Here is a 21,510-nt window from a genome sequence, read left to right on the forward strand (position 1 = left end):
AGATTACAGAATGCAACCAGATTTGCATCGGAAGCTACTACTGGTCTTCCAGGGAACGGTCAAAGCGTAAACTGTTTGAGACATTACTCCCGTGGAGCAAAGTGCGCATGGTGACTGTTGTATTAATTCCGATGCAATTTCTGTGTTTCATCAACACTCTGATACCCCACAGATTTCAGAATGCCTCCAGATGTGCATCGGAAACTACTACTGGTCTTCCAGGGAAAGATCAAAGCGTAGACTGTTTGAGGCATTACTCCCATGGAGGAAAGTGCGCATGGAGACTGTTGTATTCAATCCCGATGCCATTTCTGTGTTTCATCAACACTCTGATAGTCCACAGATTACAGAATGCCTCCAGATGTGCATCGGAAGCTACTTCTGGTCTTCCAGGGAACGATCAAATCGTAGAATGTTTGAGACATTACTCCCATGGAGGAAAGTGGGCGTGGTGACTGTTGTATTCAATCCCGATGCAATTTCTGTGTTTCATCAACACTCTGATAATCCATAGATTACAGAATGCCACCAGATGTGCATCAGAAACTACTACTGGTCTTCCAGGCAACGATCAAACCGTGGACTGTTTCTGACATTACTCCCCTGGAGGAAAGTGCTCATGGTGACTGTCGTATTCAATCCCGATGCAATTTCTGTGTTCCATCAACACTCTGATAGTCCACAGATTACAGAATGTCACCAGATGTGCATCGGAAACTACTACTGGTCTTCCAGGGAACGATCAAAGCGTGGACTGTTTGAGACATTACTCCCATGGAGGAAAGTGAGCATGGTGACTGTTGTATTCAATCCCGATGCAATATCTGTGTTTCATCAACACTCTGATAGTCCACAGATTACAGAATGCCACCAGACGTGCATCGGAAACTGCTACTGGTCTTCCAGGGAACGATCAAAGCGTAGACCGTGTGAGACGTTACTCCCGTGGAGGTAAGAGCACATGGTGACTGTTGTATTCAATTCCGATGCAATATCTGAGATTCTTCAACACTCTGATAGTCCACAGATTACAGAATGAAACCAGATGTGCATCGGAAACTACTACTGGTTTTCCATTGAACGATCAAAGCGTAAACTGTTTGAGACATTACTCCCGTGGAGGAAAGTGCTCATGGTGACTGTTGTATTCAATCACGATGCAATATCTGTGTTTCATCAACACTCTGATGGTCCACTGATTACAAAATGCCTCCAGATGTGGATTGGAAACTACTACTGGTCTTCCAGAGAACGATAAAAGCGTTGACTGTTTGAGACATTACTCCTGTGGAGGAAAGTGCTCATGGTGACTGTTGTATTCAATCCCGATGTAATATCACTGTTTCATCAACACTCTGATGGTCCACAGATTACAGAATGCCTCCAGATGTGGATTGGAAACTACTACTCGTCTTCCAGGGAACGATCAAAGCGTAGACTGTTTGAGACATTACTTCTGAGGAGGAAAGTGCGCATGGTGACTGTTGTATTCAATACCGATGCAATTACTGTGGTTCATCAACACTCTGATAGTCCACAGATTACAGAATGCAACCAGATGTGCATCGGAAACTACTACTTGTCTTCCAGGGAACGGTCAAAGCGTAAACTGTTTGAGACATTACTCCCGTGGAGCAAAGTGCGCTTGGTGACTGTTGTATTAATTCCGATGCAATTTCTGTGTTTCATCAACACTCTGATTCTCCACAGATTTCAGAATGCCTCCAGATGTGCATCGGAAACTACTACTGGTCCTCCAGGGAACGATCAAAGCGTAGACTGTTTGAGGCATTACTCCCATGGAGGAAAGGGCGCATGGTGACTGTTGTATTCAATCCCGATGCAATTTCTGTGTTTCATCAACACTCTGATAGTCCCCAGATTACAGAATGCCTCCACATGTGCATCGGAAACTACTTCTGGTCTTCCAGGGAACGATCAAACCGTAGACTGTTTGAGACATTACTCCCATGGAGGAAAGTGCTCATGGTGACTGTTGTATTATATCCCAATGCAATTTCTGTGTTCCCTCAACACTCTGATAGTCCACAGGTTACAGAATGCCTCCAGATGTGCATCGGAAGGTACTTCTGGTCTTCCAGGCAACGATCAAAGCGTGGACTGTTTCAGACATTACTCCCCTGGAGGAAAGTGCGCATGGTGACTGTTGTATTCAATCCCGATGCAATTTCTGTGTTTCATCAACACTCTGATAGTCCACAGATTACAGAATGCCACCAGATGTGCATCGGAAACTACTACTGGTCTTCCAGGGAACGATCAAAGCGTAAACTGTTTGAGACATTACTCCCGTGGAGGAAAGTGCTCATAGTGACTGTTGTATTCAATCACGATGCAATATCTGTGTTTCATCAACACTCTGATGGTCCACAGATTACAAAATGCCTCCAGATGTGCATTGGAAACTACTACTGGTCTACCAGAGAACGATCAAAGCGTAGACTGTTTGGGACATTACTCCTGTGGAGGAAAGTGCTCATGGTGACTGTTGTATTCAATCCCGATGTAATATCAGTGTTTCATCAACACTCTGATGGTCCACAGATTACAGAATGCCTCCAGATGTGCATTGGAAACTACTACTGGTCTTCCAGGGAACGATCAAGAGCGTAGACTGTTTGAGACATTACTAATATGGAGGAAAGTGCGCATGGTGACTGTTGTATTCAATCCCGATGCAATTTCTGTGTTTCATCAACACTCTGATAGTCCACAGATAAAGGAATGTCACCAGATGTGCATCCGAAACTACTACTGGTCTTCCAGGGAACGATCAAAGAGTAGACTGTTTGAGACATTACACCCGTGGAGGAAAGTGCGCATGGTGACTGCTGTATTCAATCCCGATGCAATTTCTGTGTTCCATCAACACTCTGATAGTCCACAGATTACAGAATGTCACCAGATGGGCATCGGAAACTACTACTGGTCTTCCAGGGAACGATCAAAGCCTGGACCGTTTGAGACATTACTCCCATGGAGGAAAGTGCACATGGTGACTGTTGTATTCAATCCCGATGCAATTTCTGTGTTTCATCAAGAGTTTGAAGGTCCACAGGTTACAGAATGCATCCAGATGTGCATCGGAAACTACTACTGGTCTTCCAGGGAACGATCAAAGCGTAGACTATTTGAGACATTACCCCCATGGAGGAAAGTGCGCATGGTGACTGTTGTATTCAATCCCGATGCAATTTCAGTATTTTATCAACACTCTGATAGTCCACAGATTACAGATTGTCACCAGATGTGCATCGGAAACTACTACTGGTCTTCCAGGGAACGATCAAAGCGTAAACTGTTTGAGACATTACTCCCGTGGAGGAAAGTGCGCATGGTGACTGTTGTATTCAATCCCGATGCAATATCTGTGTTCCATCAACACTCTGATGGTCCACAGATTACAGAATGCCTCCAGATGTGCATTGGAAACTAGTACAGGTCTTCCAGGGAACGATCAAAGCGTAGACTGTTTGAGACATTACTCCTGTGGAGGAAAGTGCGCATGGTGACTGTTGTATTCGATCCCGATGCAATTTCTGTGTTTCTCAACACTCTGATAGTCCACAGATTACACAATGCCTCCAGATGTGCATCGGAAACTACTACTGGTCTTCCAGAGAACGATCAAAGCGTAAACTGTTTGAGACATTACTCCCGTGGAGGAAAGTGCTCATGGTGACTGTTGTATTCAATCCGGACGCAATATCTGTGTTTCATCAACACTCTGATGGTCCACAGATTACAGAATGCCATTAGATGTGCATCGGAAATTACTACTGGTCTTCCAGGGGACGATCAGAGCGTGGACTGTTTCAGACATTACTCCCCTGGAGGAGAGTGCGCATGGTGACTGTTGTATTCAATCCCGATGCAAGTTCTGTGTTTCATCAACACTCTGATACTCCACAGATTACAGAATGCCACCAGATGTGCATCGGAAACTACTACTGGTCTTCCAGGGAACGATCAAAGCGTGGACTGTTTCAGACATTACTCCCATGGTGGAAAATGCGCATTGTGACTGTTGTATTCAATCCCGATGCAATTTCTGTGTTTCATCAACACTCTGATAGTCCACAGATTACAGAATGCCTCCAGATGTGCATTGGAAACTACCACTGGTCTTCCATGGAACAATCAAAGCGTAGACTTTTTGAGACATTACTAACATGGAGGAAAGTGCGCATGGTGACTGTTATATTCAATACCGATGCAATTACTGTGTTTCATCAACACTCTGATAGTCCACAGATTACAGAATGCAACCAGATGTGCATCGGAAACTACTACTGGTCTTCCAGGGAACGATCAAAGCGTAAACTGTTTGAGACATTACTCCCGTGGAGCAAAGTGCGCATGGTGACTGTTGTATTCATTCCGATGCAATTTCTGTGTTCCATCAACACTCTGATAGTCCACAGGTTACAGAATGCCTCCAGATGAGCATCGGAAGCTACTTCTGGTCTTCGAGTGAACGATCAAAGCGTAGAATATTTGAGACATTACTCCCATGGAGGAAAGTGGGCATGGTGACTGTTGTATTCAATCCCGATGCAATTTCTGTGTTTCATCTCTGATAGTCCATAGATTACAGAATGATACCAGATGTGAATCGGAAACTACTACTGGTCTTCCAGGGGACGATCAGAGCGTGGACTGTTTCAGACATTACTCTCCTGGAGGAAAGTGCGCATGGTGACGTATTCAATCCCGATGCAATTTCTGTGTTTCATCAACACTCTGATAGTCCACAGATTACAGAATGCCACCAGATGTGCATCGGAAACTACTACTGGTCTCCCAGGGAACGATCAAAGCCTAGGCAGTTTGAGACATAACTCTCGTGGAGAAAAGTGTGCATGGTGACTGTCGTATTCAATCCCGATGCAATTTCTGTGTTCCATCAACACTCTGATAGTCCACAGATTACAGAATGTCACCAGATGTGCATCGGAAACTACTACTGGTCTTCCAGGGAACGATCAAACCGTGGACTGTTTGAGACATTACTCCCATGGAGGAAAGTGCGCATGGTGACTGTTGTATTCAATCCCGATGCAATTTCTGTGTTTCATCAACACTCTGATAGTCCACAGATTACAGAATGCCACATTACGTGCATCGAAAACTGCTACTGGTCTTCCAGGGAACGATCAAAGCGTAGACCGTGTGAGACGTTACTCCCGTGGAGGAAAGTGCACATGGTGACTCTTGTATTCAATCCCGATGCAATTTCTGAGTTTCATCAACACTCTGATAGTCCACAGATTACAGAATGCAACCAGATGTGCATCGGAAACTACTACTGGTCTTCCAGGGAACGATCAAAGCGTAAACTGTTTGAGACATTACTCCTGTGGAGGAAAGTGCTCATGGTGACTGTTGTATTCAATCCCGATGCAATATCTGTTTTTCATCAACACTCTGATGGTCCACAGATTACAAAATGTCTCCAGATGTGCATTGGAAACTACTACTGGTCTTATAGGGAACGATCAAAGCGTAGACTGTTTGAGACATTACTCCTGTGGAGGAAAGTGCTCATGGTGACTGTTGTATTCAATCCCGATGTAATATCTGAATATCATCAACACTCTGATGGTCCACAGATTACAGAATGCCTCCAGATGTGCATTGGAAACTACTACTGGTCTTCCAGGGAACGATCAAAGCGTAGACTGTTTGAGACATTACTTCTGTGGAGGAAAGTGCGCATGGTGATTGTTGTATTAAATCCCGATGCAATTTCTGTGTTTCATCAACACTCTGATAGGCCACGGATTACAGAATGCAACCAGATGTGCATCGGAAACTACTACTGGTCTTCCAGGGGACGATCAGAGCGTGGACTGTTTCAGACATCACTCCCCTGGAGGAAAGTGCGTATGGTGAATGTTGTATTCAATCCCGATGCAATTTCTGTGTTTCATCAACACTCTGATAGTCCACAGATTACAGAATGCCACCAGATGTGCATCGGAAACTACTACTGGTCTTCCAGATAACGATCAAAGCGTGGACTGTTTCAGACATTACTCCCATGGAGGAAAGTGCGCATTGTGACTGTTGTATTCAATCCCGATGCAATTTCTGTGTTTAATCAACACTCTGATAGTCCACAGATTACAGAATGCCTCCAGATGTGCATTGGAAACTACCACTGGTCTTTCAGGGAACGATCAAAGCGTAGACTGTTTGAGACATTACTAATATGAAGGAAAGTGCGCATGGTGACTGTTGTATTCAATACCGATGCAATTACTGTGTTTTATCAACACTCTGATAGTCCACAGGTTACAGAATGCAACCAGATGTGCATCGGAAACTACTACTGGTCTTCCAGGGAACGGTCAAAGCGTAAACTGTTTGAGACATTACTCCCGTGGAGCAAAGTGCGCATGGTGACTGTTGTATTAATTCCGATGCAATTTCTGTGTTTCATCAACACTCTGATACTCCACAGACTTCAGAATGCCTCCAGATGGGCATCGGAAACAACTACTGGTCTTCCAGGGAACGATCAAAGCGTAGACTGTTTGAGGCATTACTCCCATGGAGGAAAGTGCGCATGGTGACTGTTGTATTCAATCCCGATGCAATTTCTGTGTTTCATCAACACTCTGATAGTCCACAGATAAAGGAATGTCACCAGATGTGCAGCCGAAATTACTACTGGCCTTCCAGGGAACGTACAAAGCGTAGACTGTTTGAGACATTACACCCGTGGAGTAAAGTGCGCATGGTGACTGCTCTATGCGATCCCGATGCAATTTCTGTGTTCCATCAACACTATGATAATCCACCGATTACAGAATGTAACCAGATGTGCATCGGAAACTACTATTGGTCCTCCAGGGAGCGATCAAAGCGTCGAATGTTTGAGACATTACTCCCATGGCGGAAAGTGGGCATGGTAACTGTTGTATTCAATCCCGATGCAATTTCTGTGTTTCATCAACAACCTGATAGTCCATAGATTACAGAATGTCACCAGATGTGCATCGGAAACTACTACTGGTCTTCCAGGGAACGATCAAACAGTGGACTGTTTGAGACATTACTCCCATGGAGGAAAGTGCGCATGGTGACTGTAGTATTCAATCCCGATGCAATTTCTGTGTTTCATCAACACTCTGATAGTCCACAGATTACAGAATGCCACAGGACGTGCATCGGAAACTACTACTGGTCTTCCAGGGAACGTTCAAAGCGTAGACCGTGTGAGACCTTACTCCTGTGGAGAAAAGATCACATGGTGACTGTTATATTCAATACCCATGCAATTACTGTGTTTCATCAACACTCTGATAGTCCACAGATTACAGAATGCAACCAGATGTGCATCAGAAACTACTACTGGTCTTCCAGGGAACGATCAAAGCGTAAACTGTTTGAGAAATTACTCCCGTCTAGCAAAGTGCGCATGGTGACTGTTGTATTTATTCCGATGCAATTTCTGTGTTCCATCAACACTCTGATAGTCCACAGGTTACAGAATGCCTCCAGATGTGCATCGGAAGCTACTTCTGGTCTTCCAGGGAGCGATCAAAGCGTAGAATGTTTGAGACTTTACTCCCATGGAGGAAAGTGGGCTTGGTAACTGTTGTATTCAATCCCGATGCAATTTCTGTGTTTCATCAACACCCTAATAGTCCATAGATTACAGAATGATACCAGATGTGCATCGGAAACTACTACTAGTCTTCCAGGCAACGATCAAAGCGTCCACTGTTTCAGACATTACTCCCCTGGAGAAAAATGCGCATGGTGACTGTTGTATTCAATCCCGATGCAATTTTTGTGTTTCATCAACACTCTGATAGTCCACAGATTACAGAATTCCACCAGATGTGCATCGGAAACTACTACTGGTCTTCCAGGGAACGATCAAAGCGTAAACTGTTTGAGACATTACTCCCGTGGAGGAAAGTGCGCATGGTGACTGTTGTATTCAATCCCGATGCAATTTCTGTGTTTCATCAACACTCTGATAGTCCACAGATTACAGAATGCCACCAGATGTGCATCAGAAACTACTACTGGTCTCCCAGGGAACGATCAAAGCCTAGACAGTTTGAGACATAACTCTTGTGGAGAAAGTGTGCATGGTGACTGTCGTATTCAATCCCGATGCAATTTCTGAGTTTCATCAACACTCTGATGGTCCACAGATTACAGAATGCAACCAGATGTGCATCGGAAACTACTACTGGTCTTCCAGGGAACGATCAAAGCGCAAACTGTTTGAGACATTACTCCCGTGGAGGAAAGTGCTCATGGTGACTGTTGTATTCAATCCCGATGCAATTTCTGTGTTACATCAACACTCTGATAGTCCACAGATTACAGAATGCAACCAGATGTGCATCGGAAACTACTACTGGTCTTCCAGGGGACGAACTGAGCGTGGACTGTTTCAGACATTCTTCCCCTGGAGGAAAGTGCGTATGGTGACTGTTGTATTCAATCCCGATGCAATTTCTGTGTTTCATCAACACTCTGATAGTCCACAGATTACACAATGCAACCAGATGTGCATCGGAAACTTCTACTGGTCTTCCAGGGGACGATCAGAGCGTGGACTGTTTCAGACATTCTTCCCCTGGAGGAAAGTGCGTATGGTGACTGTTGTATTCAATCCCGATGCAATTTCTGTGTTTCATCAACACTCTGATAGTCCACAGATTACAGAATGCCACCAGATGTGCATCAGAAACTACTACTGGTCTCCCAGGGAACGATCAAAGCCTAGACAGTTTGAGACATAACTCTTGTGGGGAAAGTGTGCATGGTGACTGTCGTATTCAATCCCGATGCAATTTCTGTGTTTCATCAACACTCTGATGGTCCACAGATTACAAAATGCCTCCAGATGTGCATTGGAAACTACTACTGGTCTTCCAGAGAACGATCAAAGCGTAGACTGTTTGAGACATTACTCCTGTGGAGGAAAGTGCTCATGGTGACTGTTGTATTCAATCCCGATGTAATATCTGTGTTTCATCAACACTCTGATGGTCCACAGATTACAGAATGCCTCCAGATGTGCATTGGAAACTACTACTGGTCTTCCAGGGAACGATCAAAGCGTAGACTGTTTGAGACATTACTTCTGTGGAGGAAAGTGCGCATGGTGACTGTTGTATTCAATCCCGATGCAATTTCTGTGTTACATCAACACTCTGATAGTCCACAGATTACAGAATGCAACCAGATGTGCATCGGAAACTACTACTGGTCTTCCAGGGGACGAACAGAGCGTGGACTGTTTCAGACATTCTTCCCCTGGAGGAAAGTGCGTATGGTGACTGTTGTATTCAATCCCGATGCAATTTCTGTGTTTCATCAACACTCTGATAGTCCACAGATTACAGAATGCCACCAGATGTGCATCGGAAACTAATACTGGTCTTCCAGGGAACGATCAAAGCGTGGACTGTTTCAGACATTACTCCCATGGAGGAAAGTGCGCATTGTGACTGTTGTATTCAATCCCGATGCAATTTCTGTGTTTCATCAACACTCTGATGGTCCACAGATTACAGAATGCCTCCAGATGTGCATTGGAAACTACTACTGGTCTTCCAGGGAACGATCAAAGCGTAGACTGTTTGAGACATTACTTCTGTGGAGGAAAGTGCGCATGGTGACTGTTGTATTCAATCCCGATGCAATTTCTGTGTTTCATCAACACTCTGATAGTCCACAGATTACACAATGCAACCAGATGTGCATCGGAAACTTCTACTGGTCTTCCAGGGGACGATCAGAGCGTGGACTGTTTCAGACAATACTCCCCTGCAGGAAAGTGCGCATGGTGAATGTTGTATCCAATCCCGATGCAATTTCTGTGTTTAATCAACACCCTGATACTCCACAGATTACAGAATGCCACCAGATGTGCATCGGAAACTACTACTGGTCTTCCAGGGAACGATCAAAGCGTGGACTGTTTCAGACATTACTCCCATGGAGGAAAATGCGCATTGTGACTGTTGTATTCAATCCCGATGCAATTTCTGTGTTTCATCAACACTCTGATAGTCCACAGATTACAGAATGATTCCAGATGTGCATTGGAAACTACCACTGGTCTTCCATGGAACAATCAAAGCGTAGACTGTTTGAGACATTACAAACATGGAGGTTCGTGCGCATGGTGACTGTTATATTCAATACCCATGCAATTACTGTGTTTCATCAACACTCTGATAGTCCACAGATTACAGAATGGAACCAGATGTGCATCAGAAACTACTACTGGTCTTCCAGGGAACGACAAAGCGTAAACTGTTTGAGACAATACTCCCGTGGAGCAAAGTGCGCATGGTGACTGTTGTATTCATTCCGATGCAATTTCTGTGTTCCATCAACACTCTGATAGTCCACAGGTTACAGAATGCCTCCAGATGTGCATCGGAAGCTACTTCTGGTCTTCCAGGGAACGATCAAAGCGTAGAATGTTTGAGACATTATTCCCATGGGTGAAAGTGGGCATGGTGACTGTTGTATTCAATCCCGATGCAATTTCTGTGTTTCATCAACACTCTGATAGTCCATAGATTACAGAATGATACCAGATGTGCATCGGAAACTACTACTAGTCTTCCAGGCAACGATCAAAGCGTCCACTGTTTCAGACATTACTCCCCTGGAGGAAAGTGCGCATGGTGACTGTTGTATTCAATCCCGATGCAATTTCTGTGTTTCATCAACACTCTGATAGTCCACAGATTACAGAATGCCACCAGATGTGCATCGGAAACTACTACTGGTCTGCCAGGGAACGATCAAAGCAGAGACAGTTTGAGACATTACTCCCATGGAGGAAAGTGCGCATGGTGACTGTAGTATTCAATCCCGATGCAATTTCTGTGTTTCATCAACACCCTGATAGTCCACAGATTACAGAATGCCACAGGACGTGCATCGGAAACTGCTACTGGTCTTCCAGGGAACGATCAAAGCGTAGACCGTGTGAGACGTTACTCCCGTGGAGGAAAGAGCACATGGTGACTCTTGTATTCAATCCCGATGCTATTTCTGAGTTTCATCAACACTCTGATAGTCCACAGATTACAGAATGCAACCAGATGTGCATCGGAAACTACTACTGGTCTTCCAGGGAACGATCAAAGCGTCAACTGTTTGAGACATTACTCCCGTGGAGGAAAGTGTTCATGGTGACTGTTGTATTCAATCCCGATGCAATATCTGTGTTTCATCAACACTCTGATGGTCCACAGATTACAAAATGCCTCGAGATGTGCATTGGAAACTACTACTGGTCTTCCAGGGAACGATCAAAGCGTAGACTGTTCGAGACATTACTTCTGTGGAGGAAAGTGCGCATGGTGACTGTTGTATTCAATCCCGATGCAATTTCTGTGTTTCATCAACACTCTGATAGTCCACAGATTACAGAATGCAACCAGATGTGCATCGGAAACTACTACTGGTCTTCCAGGGGACGATCAGAGCGTGGACTGTTTCAGACATTCTTCCCCTGGAGGAAAGTGCGTATGGTGACTGTTGTATTCAATCCCGATGCAATTTCTGTGTTTCATCAACACTCTGATAGTCCACAGATTACAGAATGCCACCAGATGTGCATCGGAAACTAATACTGGTCTTCCAGGGAACGATCAAATCGTGGACTTTTTCAGACATTACTCCCATGGAGGAAAGTGCGCATTGTGACTGTTGTAATCAATCCCGATGCAATTTCTGTGTTTCAACAACACTCTGATGGTCCACAGATTACAGAATGCCTCCAGATGTGCATTGGAAACTACTACTGGTCTTCCAGGGAACGATCAAAGCGTAGACTGTTTGAGACATTACTTCTGTGGAGGAAAGTGCGCATGGTGACTGTTGTATTCAATTTCGATGCAATTTCTGTGTTTCATCAACACTCTGATAGTCCACAGATTACAGAATGCAACCAGATGTGCATCGGAAACTTCTACTGGTCTTCCAGGGGACGATCAGAGCGTGGACTGTTTCAGACATTACTCCCCTGGAGGAAAGGACGCATGGTGACTGTTGTATTCAATCCCGATGCAATTTCTGTGTTTAATCAACACTCTGATACTCCACAGATTACAGAATGCCACCAGATGTGCATCGGAAACTACTACTGGTCTTCCAGGGAACGATCAAAGCGTGGACTGTTTCAGACATTACTCCCATGGAGGAAAATGCGCATTGTGACTGTTGTATTCAATCCCGATGCAATTTCTGTGTTTCATCAACACTCTGATAGTCCACAGATTACAGAATGATTCCAGATGTGCATTGGAAACTACCACTGGTCTTCCATGGAACAATCAAAGCGTAGACTGTTTGAGACATTACAAACATGGAGGAAAGTGCGCAGTGTGACTGTTATATTCAATACCCATGCAATTACTGTGTTTCATCAACACTCTGATAGTCCACAGATTGCAGAATGCAACCAGATGTGCATAAGAAACTACTACTGGTCTTCCAGGGAACGATCAAAGCGTAAACTGTTTGAGACATTACTCCCGTGGAGCAAAGTGCGCATGGTGACTGTTGTATCCATTCCGATGCAATTTCTGTGTTCCATCAACACTCTGATAATCCACAGGTTACAGAATGCCTCCAGATGTGCATCGGAAGCTACTTCTGGTCTTCCAGGGAATGATCAAATCGTAGAATGTTTGAGACATTACTCCCATGGAGGAAAGTGGGCATGGTGACTGTTGTATTCAATCCCGATGCAATTTCTGTGTTTCATCAACATTCTGATAGTCCATAGATTACAGAATGAGACCAGATGTGCATCGGAAACTACTACTAGTCTTCCAGGCAACGATCAAAGCGTCCACTGTTTCAGACATTACTAACCTGGAGGAAAGTGCGCATGGTGATTGTTGTATTCAATCCCGATGCAATTTCTGTGTTTCATCAACACTTTGATAGTCCACAGATTACAGAATGCCACCAGATGTGCATCGGAAACTACTACTGGTCTCCCAGGGAACGATCAAAGCCTAGACAGTTTGAGACATAACTCTCGTGGAGAAAAGTGTGCATGGTGACTGTCGTATTCAATCCCGATGCAATTTCTGTGTTCCATCAACACTCTGATAGTCCACAGATTACAGAATGTGACCAGATGTGCATCGGAAACTACTACTGGTCTTCCAGGGAACGATCAAACAGTGGACTGTTTGAGACATTACTCCCATGGAGGAAAGTGCGCATGGTGACTGTAGTATTCAATCCCGATGCAATTTCTGTGTTTCATCAACACTCTGATTGTCCACAGATTACAGAATGCCACAGGACGTGCATCGGAAACTGCTACTGGTCTTCCAGGGAGCGATCAAAGCGTAGACCGTGTGAGACGTTACTCCCGTGGAGGAAAGAGCACATGGTGACTCTTGTATTCAATCCCGATGCAATTTCTGAGTTTCATCAACACTCTGATAGTCCACAGATTACTGAATGCAACCAGATGTGCATCGGAAACTACTACTGGTCTTCCAGGGGACGATCAGAGCGTGGACTGTTTCAGGCATTCTTCCCCTGGAGGAAAGTGCGTATGGTGACTGTTGTATTCAATCCCGATGCAATTTCTGTGTTTCATCAACACTCTGATAGTCCACAGATTACAGAATGCCACCAGATGTGCATCGGAAACTAATGCTGGTCTTCCAGGGAACGATCAGAGCGTGGACTGTTTCAGACATTACTCCCATGGAGGAAAGTGCGCATTGTGACTGTTGTATTCAATCCCGATGCAATTTCTGTGTTTCATCAACACTCTGATGGTCCACAGATTACAGAATGCCTCCAGATGTGCATTGGAAACTACTACTGGTCTTCCAGGGAACGATCAAAGCGTAGACTGTTTGAGACATTACTTCTGTGGAGGAAAGTGCGGATGGTGACTGTTGTATTCAATCCCGATGCAACTTCTGTGTTTCATCAACACTTTGATAGTCCACAGATTACAGAATGCAACCAGATGTGCATCGGAAACTTCTACTGGTCTTCCAGGGGACGATCAGAGCATGGACTGTTTCAGACATTACTCCCATGGAGGAAAGTGCGCATGGTGACTGTTGTATTCAATCCCGATGCAATTTCTGTGTTTAATCAACACTCTGATACTCCACAGATTACAGAATGCCACCAGATGTGCATCGGAACCTACTACTGGTTTTCCAGGGAACGATCAAAGCGTGGACTGTTTCAGACATTACTCCTATGGAGGAAAATGCGCATTGTGACTGTTGTATTCAATCCCGATGCAATTTCTGTGTTTCATCAACACTCTGATAGTCCACAGATTACAGAATGATTCCAGATGTGCATTGGAAACTACCACTGGTCTTCCATGGAACAATCAAAGCGTAGACTGTTTGAGACATTACTAACGTGGAGGAAAGTGCGCATGGTGACTGTTGTATTTATTCCGATGCAATTTCTGTGTTCCATCAACACTCTGATAGTTCACAGGTTACAGAATGCCTCCAGATGTGCATCGGAAGCTACTTCTGGTCTTCCAGGGAACGATCAAAGCGTAGAATGTTTGAGACATTACTCCCATGGAGGAAAGTGGGCATGGTGACTGTTGTATTCAATCCCGATGCAATTTCTGTGTTTCATCAACACTCTGATAGTCCATAGATTACAGAATGATACCAGATGTGCATCGGAAACTACTACTAGCCTTCCAGGCAACGATCAATGCGTCCACTGTTTCAGACATTACTCCCCTGGAGGAAAGTGCGCATGGTGACTGTTGTATTCAATCCCGATGCAATTTCTGTGTTTCATCAACACTCTGATAGTCCACAGATTACAGAATGCCACCAGATGTGCATCGGAAACTACTACTGGTCTCCCAGGGAACGATCAAAGCCTAGACAGTTTGAGACATAACTCTCGTGGAGAAAGTGTGCATGGTGACTGTCGTATTCAATCCCGATGCAATTTCTGTGTTCCATCAACACTCTGATAGTCCACAGATTACAGAATGTCACCAGATGTGCATCGGAAACTACTACTGGTCGTCCAGGGAACGATCAAAGCGTAAACTGTTTGAGACATTACTCCCGTGGAGGAAAGTGCTCATGGTGACTGTTGTATTCAATCCCGATGTAATACCTGTGTTTCATCAACACTCTGATGGTCCACAGATTACAGAATGCCTCCAGATGTGCATTGGAAACTACTACTGGTCTTCCAGGGAACGATCAAAGCGTAAACTGTTTGAGACATTACTTCTGTGGAGGAAAGTGGGCATGGTGACTGTTGTATTCAATCCCGATGCAATTTCTGTGTTTCATCAACACTCTGATAGTCCACAGATTACAGAATGCCACCAGATGTGCATCGGAAACTACTACTGGTCTTCCAGGGAACGATCAAAGCGTAGACTGTTTGAGGCATTACTCCCATGGAGGAAAGTGCGCATGGTGACTGTTGTATTCAATCCCGATGCAATTTCTGTGTTTCATCAACACTCTGCTAGTCCACAGATTACAGAATGCCACCAGATGTGCATCGGAAACTACTACTGGTCTTCCAGGGAACGATCAAAGCGTAGACTGTTTGAGGCATTACTCCCATGGAGGAAAGTGCACATGGTGACTGTTGTTTTCAATCCCGATGCAATTTCTGTGTTTCATCAACACTCTGATAGTCCACAGATAAAGGAATGTCACCAGATGTGCAGCCGAAACTACTACTGGCCTTCCAGGGAACGATCAAAGCGTAGACTGTTTGAGACATTACACCCGTGGAGTAAAGTGCGCATGGTGACTGCTGTATGCGATCCCGATGCAATTTCTGTGTTCCATCAACACTATGATAGTCCACCGATTACAGAATATCACCAGATGTGCATCATAAACTACTATTGGTCTTCCAGGGAACGATCAAAGCGTGGACTGTTTGAGACATTACTCCCATGGAGGAACGTGCGCTTGGTGACTGTTGTATTGAATCCCGATGCAATTTCTGTGTTTCATCAACACTCTGATAGTCCACAGATTACAGAATGCCACCAGACGTGCATCGGAAACTACTACTGGTCTTCCATTAAACAATCAAAGCATAGACCGTGTGAGACCTTACTCCCGTGGAGGAAAGATCACATGGTGACTGTTGTATTCAATCCCGATGCAATTTCTGTGTTTCATCAACACTCTGATAGTCCACAGATTACAGAATGCCACCAGATGTGCATCGGAAACTACTACTGGTCTTCCAGGGAACGATCAAGGCGTAAACTGTTTGAGACATTACTCCCGTGGAGCAAAGTGCGCATGGTGACTGTTGTATTAATTCCGATGCAATTTCTGTCTTCCATCAACACTCTGATAGTCCACAGGTTACAGAATGCCTCCAGATGTGCATCGGAAGCTACTTCTGGTCTTCCAGGGAACGAACAAATCTTAGACTGTTTGAGACATTACTCAAATGGAGGAAAGTGCGCATGGTGACTGTTGTATTCAATCCCGATGCAATTTCTGTGTTTCATCAACACTCTAATAGTCCACAGATTACAGAATGCCTCCAGATGTGCATCGGAAACTACCACTGGTCTTCCAGGGAATGATCAAAGCATAGACTGTTTGAGACATTACTAACATGGAGGCAAGTGCGCATGGTAACTGTTGTATTCAATCCCGATGCAATTTCTGTGTTTCATCAACACCTTGAAGGTCCACAGATTACAGAATGCATCCAGATGTGCATCGGAAACTACTACTGGTCTTTCAGGGAACGATCAAAGCGTAGACTATTTGAGACATTACACCCATGGAGGAAAGTGCGCATGGTAAACGTTGTATTCAATCCCAATGCAATTTCTGTGTTTCATCAACACTCTGATAGTCCACAGATAAAGGAATGTCACCAGATGTGCATCCAAAACTACTACTGGTCTTCCATGGAACGATCAAAGCGTAGACTGTTTGACACATTACACCCGTGGAGGAAATTGCGGATGGTGACTGCTGTATTCAATCCCGATGCAATGTCTGTGTTTCATCAACAGTTTAAAGGTCCACAGATTACAGAATGCATCCAGATGTGCATCGGAAACTACTACTGGTCTTCCAGGGAACGATCAAAGCGTAGACTGTTTGAGACATTACTCCCATGGAGGAAAGTGCTCATGGTGACTGTTGTATTATATCCCGATGCAATTTCTGTGTTTCATCAACACTCTGATGGTCCACAGATTACAGAATGCCTCCAGATGTGCATCGGACACTACTACTGGTCTTCCAGGGAACGATCAAAGCGTAGACTGTTTGAGACATTACTCAAATGGAGGAAAGTGCGCATGGTGACTGTTGTATTCAATCCCGATGCAATTTCTGTGTTTCATCAACACTCTGATAGTACACAGATTACAGAATGCCACCAGATGTGCATCGGAAAATACTACTGGTCTCCCAGGGAACGATCAAAGCGTAGACAGTTTGAGACATACCTCCCGTGGAGAAGAGTGCGCATGGTGACTGTTGTATTCAATCCCGATGCAATTTCTGTGTTTCATCAACACTCTGATAGTCCACGGAATACAGAATGCCACCAGAATTGCATCGGAAACTACTACTGGTCTTCCATTGAACAATCAAAGCGTAGACCGTGTGAGACCATACTCCCGTTGAGGAAAGATCACATGGTGACTGTTGTATTCAATCCCGATGCAATTTCTGTGTTTCATCAACACTCTGATAGTCCACAGATTACAGAATGCCACCAGATGTGCATCGGAAACTACTACTGGTCTTCCAGGGAACGATCAAGGCGTAAACTGTTTGAGACATTACTCCCGTGGAGCAAAGTACGCATGGTGACTGTTGTATTAATTCCGATACAATTTCTGTGTTCCATCAACACTCTGATAGTCCACAGGTTACAGAATGCCTCCAGATGTGCATCGGAAGCTACTTCTGGTCTTCCAGGGAACGATCAAATCTTAGACTGTTTGAGACATTACTCAAATGGAGGAAAGTGCGCATGGTGACTGTTGTATTCAATCCCGATGCAATTTCTGTGTTTCATCAACACTCTAATAGTCCACAGATTACAGAATGCCACCAGATGTGCATCGTAAACTACTACTGGTCTCCCAGGGAACGATCAAAGCGTAGACAGTTTGAGACATACCTCCCGTGGGGAAAAGTGCGCATGGTGACTGTCGTATTCAATCCCGATGCAATTTCTGTGTTTCATCAACACTCTGATAGTCCACGGAATACAGAATGCCACCAGAATTGCATCGGAAACTACTACTGGTCTTCCATGGAACGATCAAAGCGTAGACTGTTTGACACATTACACCCGTGGAGGAAATTGCGGATGGTGACTGCTGTATTCAATCCCGATGCAATTCCTGTGTTTCATCAACAGTTTAAAGGTCCACAGATTACAGAATGCATCCAGATGTGCATCGGAAACTACTACTGGTCTTCCAGGGAACGATCAAAGCGTAGACTGTTTGAGACATTACTCCCATGGAGGAAAGGCCCATGGGGACTGTTGTATTCAATCCCGATGCAATTTCTGTGTTTCATCAACAGTCTGATAGTCCACAGATTACAGAATGCCACCAGATGTGCATCGAAAACTACTACTGGTCATCGAGGGAACGATCAAAGCGTAGACTGTTTGAGACATTACTCCTGTGGAGGAAAGTGCGCATGGCGACTATTGTAATCAATACCGATGCAATTTCTGTGTTTCGTCAACACTCTGATAGTCCACAGATTACAGAATGCCACCAGATGTGCATCGGAAACAACTACTGGTGTTCCAGGGAACGATCAAAGCGTAGTCTGTTTGAGACATTACTCCTGTGGTGGAAATTGTGCATGGTGACTGTTGTAATCAATCCCAATGCAATTTCTGTGTTTCATCAACACTCTGATAGTCCACAGATTACAGAATGCCACCAGATGTGGATCGGAACATACTACTGGTGTTCCAGGGAACGATCAAAGCCTAGACTGTTTGAGACAATACTCCCGTGGAGGGAAGTGCGCATGGTGACTGTTCTATTCTATTCCGACGCAATTTCTGTGTTTCATCAACACTCTGATAGTCCACAGATTACAGAATGCCATCAGATGTGCATCGGAAACTACTACTGGTCTTCCAGGGAACGATCAAAGCGTGGACTGTTTCAGACATTACTCCCATGGAGGAAAGTGCGCATTGTGACTGTTGCATTCAATCCCAAGGCAATTTCTGGGTTTCATCAACACTCTGATAGTCACCAGATTACAGAATGCCGCCAGATGTGCATTGGAAACTACCACTGGTCTTCCAGGGAACGATCAAAGCGTAGACTGTTCGAGATTTTACTAACATGGAGGAAAGTGCGCATGGTGACTGTTGTGTTCAATCCCGATGCAATATCTGTGTTTCATCAACACTTTGAAGGTCCACTGATTACAGAATGCCTCCAGATGTGCATCGGAAACTACTACTGGTTTTCCAGGGAACGATAAAAGCGTAGACTCTTTGAGACATTACTCCTGTGGAGGAAAGTGCGCATGGTGACTGTTGTATTATATCCCGATGCAATTTCTGTGTTTCATCAACACTCTGATGGTCCACTGATTACAGAATGCCTCCAGATGTGCATTGGAAACTACTACTGGTCTTCCAGGGAGCGATCAAAGCGAAGAATGTTTGAGACATTACTCCCATGGAGGAAAGTGGGCATGGTGACTGTTGTATTCAATCCTGATGCAATTTCTGTGTTTCATCAATACTCTGATAAACCACAGATTACAGAATGACTCCATATGTGCATCGGATACTACGACTGGTTTTCCAGGGAACGATCAATGCGAAGACTGTTTTAGAGATTACCCCTGTGGAGGAAAGTGCGCATGGTGTATGTTGTTTTCAATCCCAATGCTATTTCTGTGTTTCATCAACACTCTGATAGTCCATAGATTACAGAATGCCACCAGATGTGCATCGGAAACTACTACTGGTCTTCCAGCAACGATCAAAGCGTGGACTGTTTCAGACATTACTCCCCTGGAGGAAAGTGCGCATGGTGACTGTTGTATTCAATCCCGATGCAATTTCTGTGTTTCATCAACACTCTGATAGTCCACAGATTACAGAATGCCACCAGATGTGCATCGGAAACTACTACTGGTCTCCCAGGGAACGATCAAAGCGTAGACAGTTTGAGACATAACTCCCGTGGAGAAAAGTGCGCATGGTGACTGTCGTATTCAATCCCGATTCAATTTCTGTGTTTCATCAACACTCCGGTTGTCCACGGATTACAGAATGCCATCAGAATTGCATCGGAAACTACTACTGGTCTTCCAGGGAACGATCAAAGCGTAAACTCTTTGAGACATTACTCCCATGGAGGAAGGTGCGCATGGTGACTGTTGTATTCAATCCCGATGTAATTTCTTTGTTTCATCAACACTCTGATACTCCACAGATTACAGAATGTTTCCATATGTGCATCGGAAACAACTACTGGTCTTCCTGGGATCGATCCAAGAATAGTCTGTTAGAGTCATTACTCCCATGGAGGAAAGTGCGCATGGTGACAGTTGTATTCAATCCCGATGCAATTTCTGTGTTTCATCAACACTCAGATAGTCCACAGATTACAGAATGCCTCCAGATGTGCATCGGAAACTACTACTGGTCTTCCAGGGAATGATCAAAGCGTAGACTGTTTGAGACATTACTAACATGGAGGCAAATGCGCATGGTAACTGTTGTATTCAATCCCGATGCAATTTCTGTGTTTCATCAACACTTTGAAGGTCCACAGATTACAGAATGCATCCAGATGTGCATCGGAAACTACTACTGGTCTTCCAGGGAACGATCAAAGCGTAGACTCTTTGAGACATTACACCCATGGAGGAAAGTGCACATGGTAAACGTTGTATTTAATACCGATGCAATTTCTGTGTTTCATCTACACTCTGATAGTCCACAGATAAAGGAATGTCACCAGATGTGCATCCGAAACTACTACTGGTCTTCCATGGAACTATCAAAGCGTAGACAGTTTGACACAGTACACCCGTGGAGGAAAGTGCGCATGGTGACTGTCGTATTCAATCCCGATGCAATTTCTGTGTTTCATCAACACTCCGATAGTCCACGGATTACAGAATGCCATCAGAATTGCATCGGAAACTACTACTGGTCTTCCATGGAACTATCAAAGCGTAGACAGTTTGACACATTACACCCGTGGAGGAAAGTGCGCATGGTGACTATTGTATTCAATCCCGATGCAATTTCTGTCTTTCATCAACACTCAGTTAGACCACAGATTTAAGAATGCATCCAGATGTGCATCGGAAACTACTACTGGTTTTCCAGGGAACAATCAAAGCGTAGAATGTTTGAGACATTAGTCCCATGGAGGAAAGTGCGCATGATGACTGTTGTATTCAATCCCGATGCAATTTCTGTGTTTCATCAACACTC

The sequence above is a fragment of the Schistocerca gregaria genome, chromosome 10, assembly GCF_023897955.1.
Source record: "Schistocerca gregaria isolate iqSchGreg1 chromosome 10, iqSchGreg1.2, whole genome shotgun sequence".
In the NCBI taxonomy this organism is placed as follows: domain Eukaryota; kingdom Metazoa; phylum Arthropoda; class Insecta; order Orthoptera; family Acrididae; genus Schistocerca; species Schistocerca gregaria.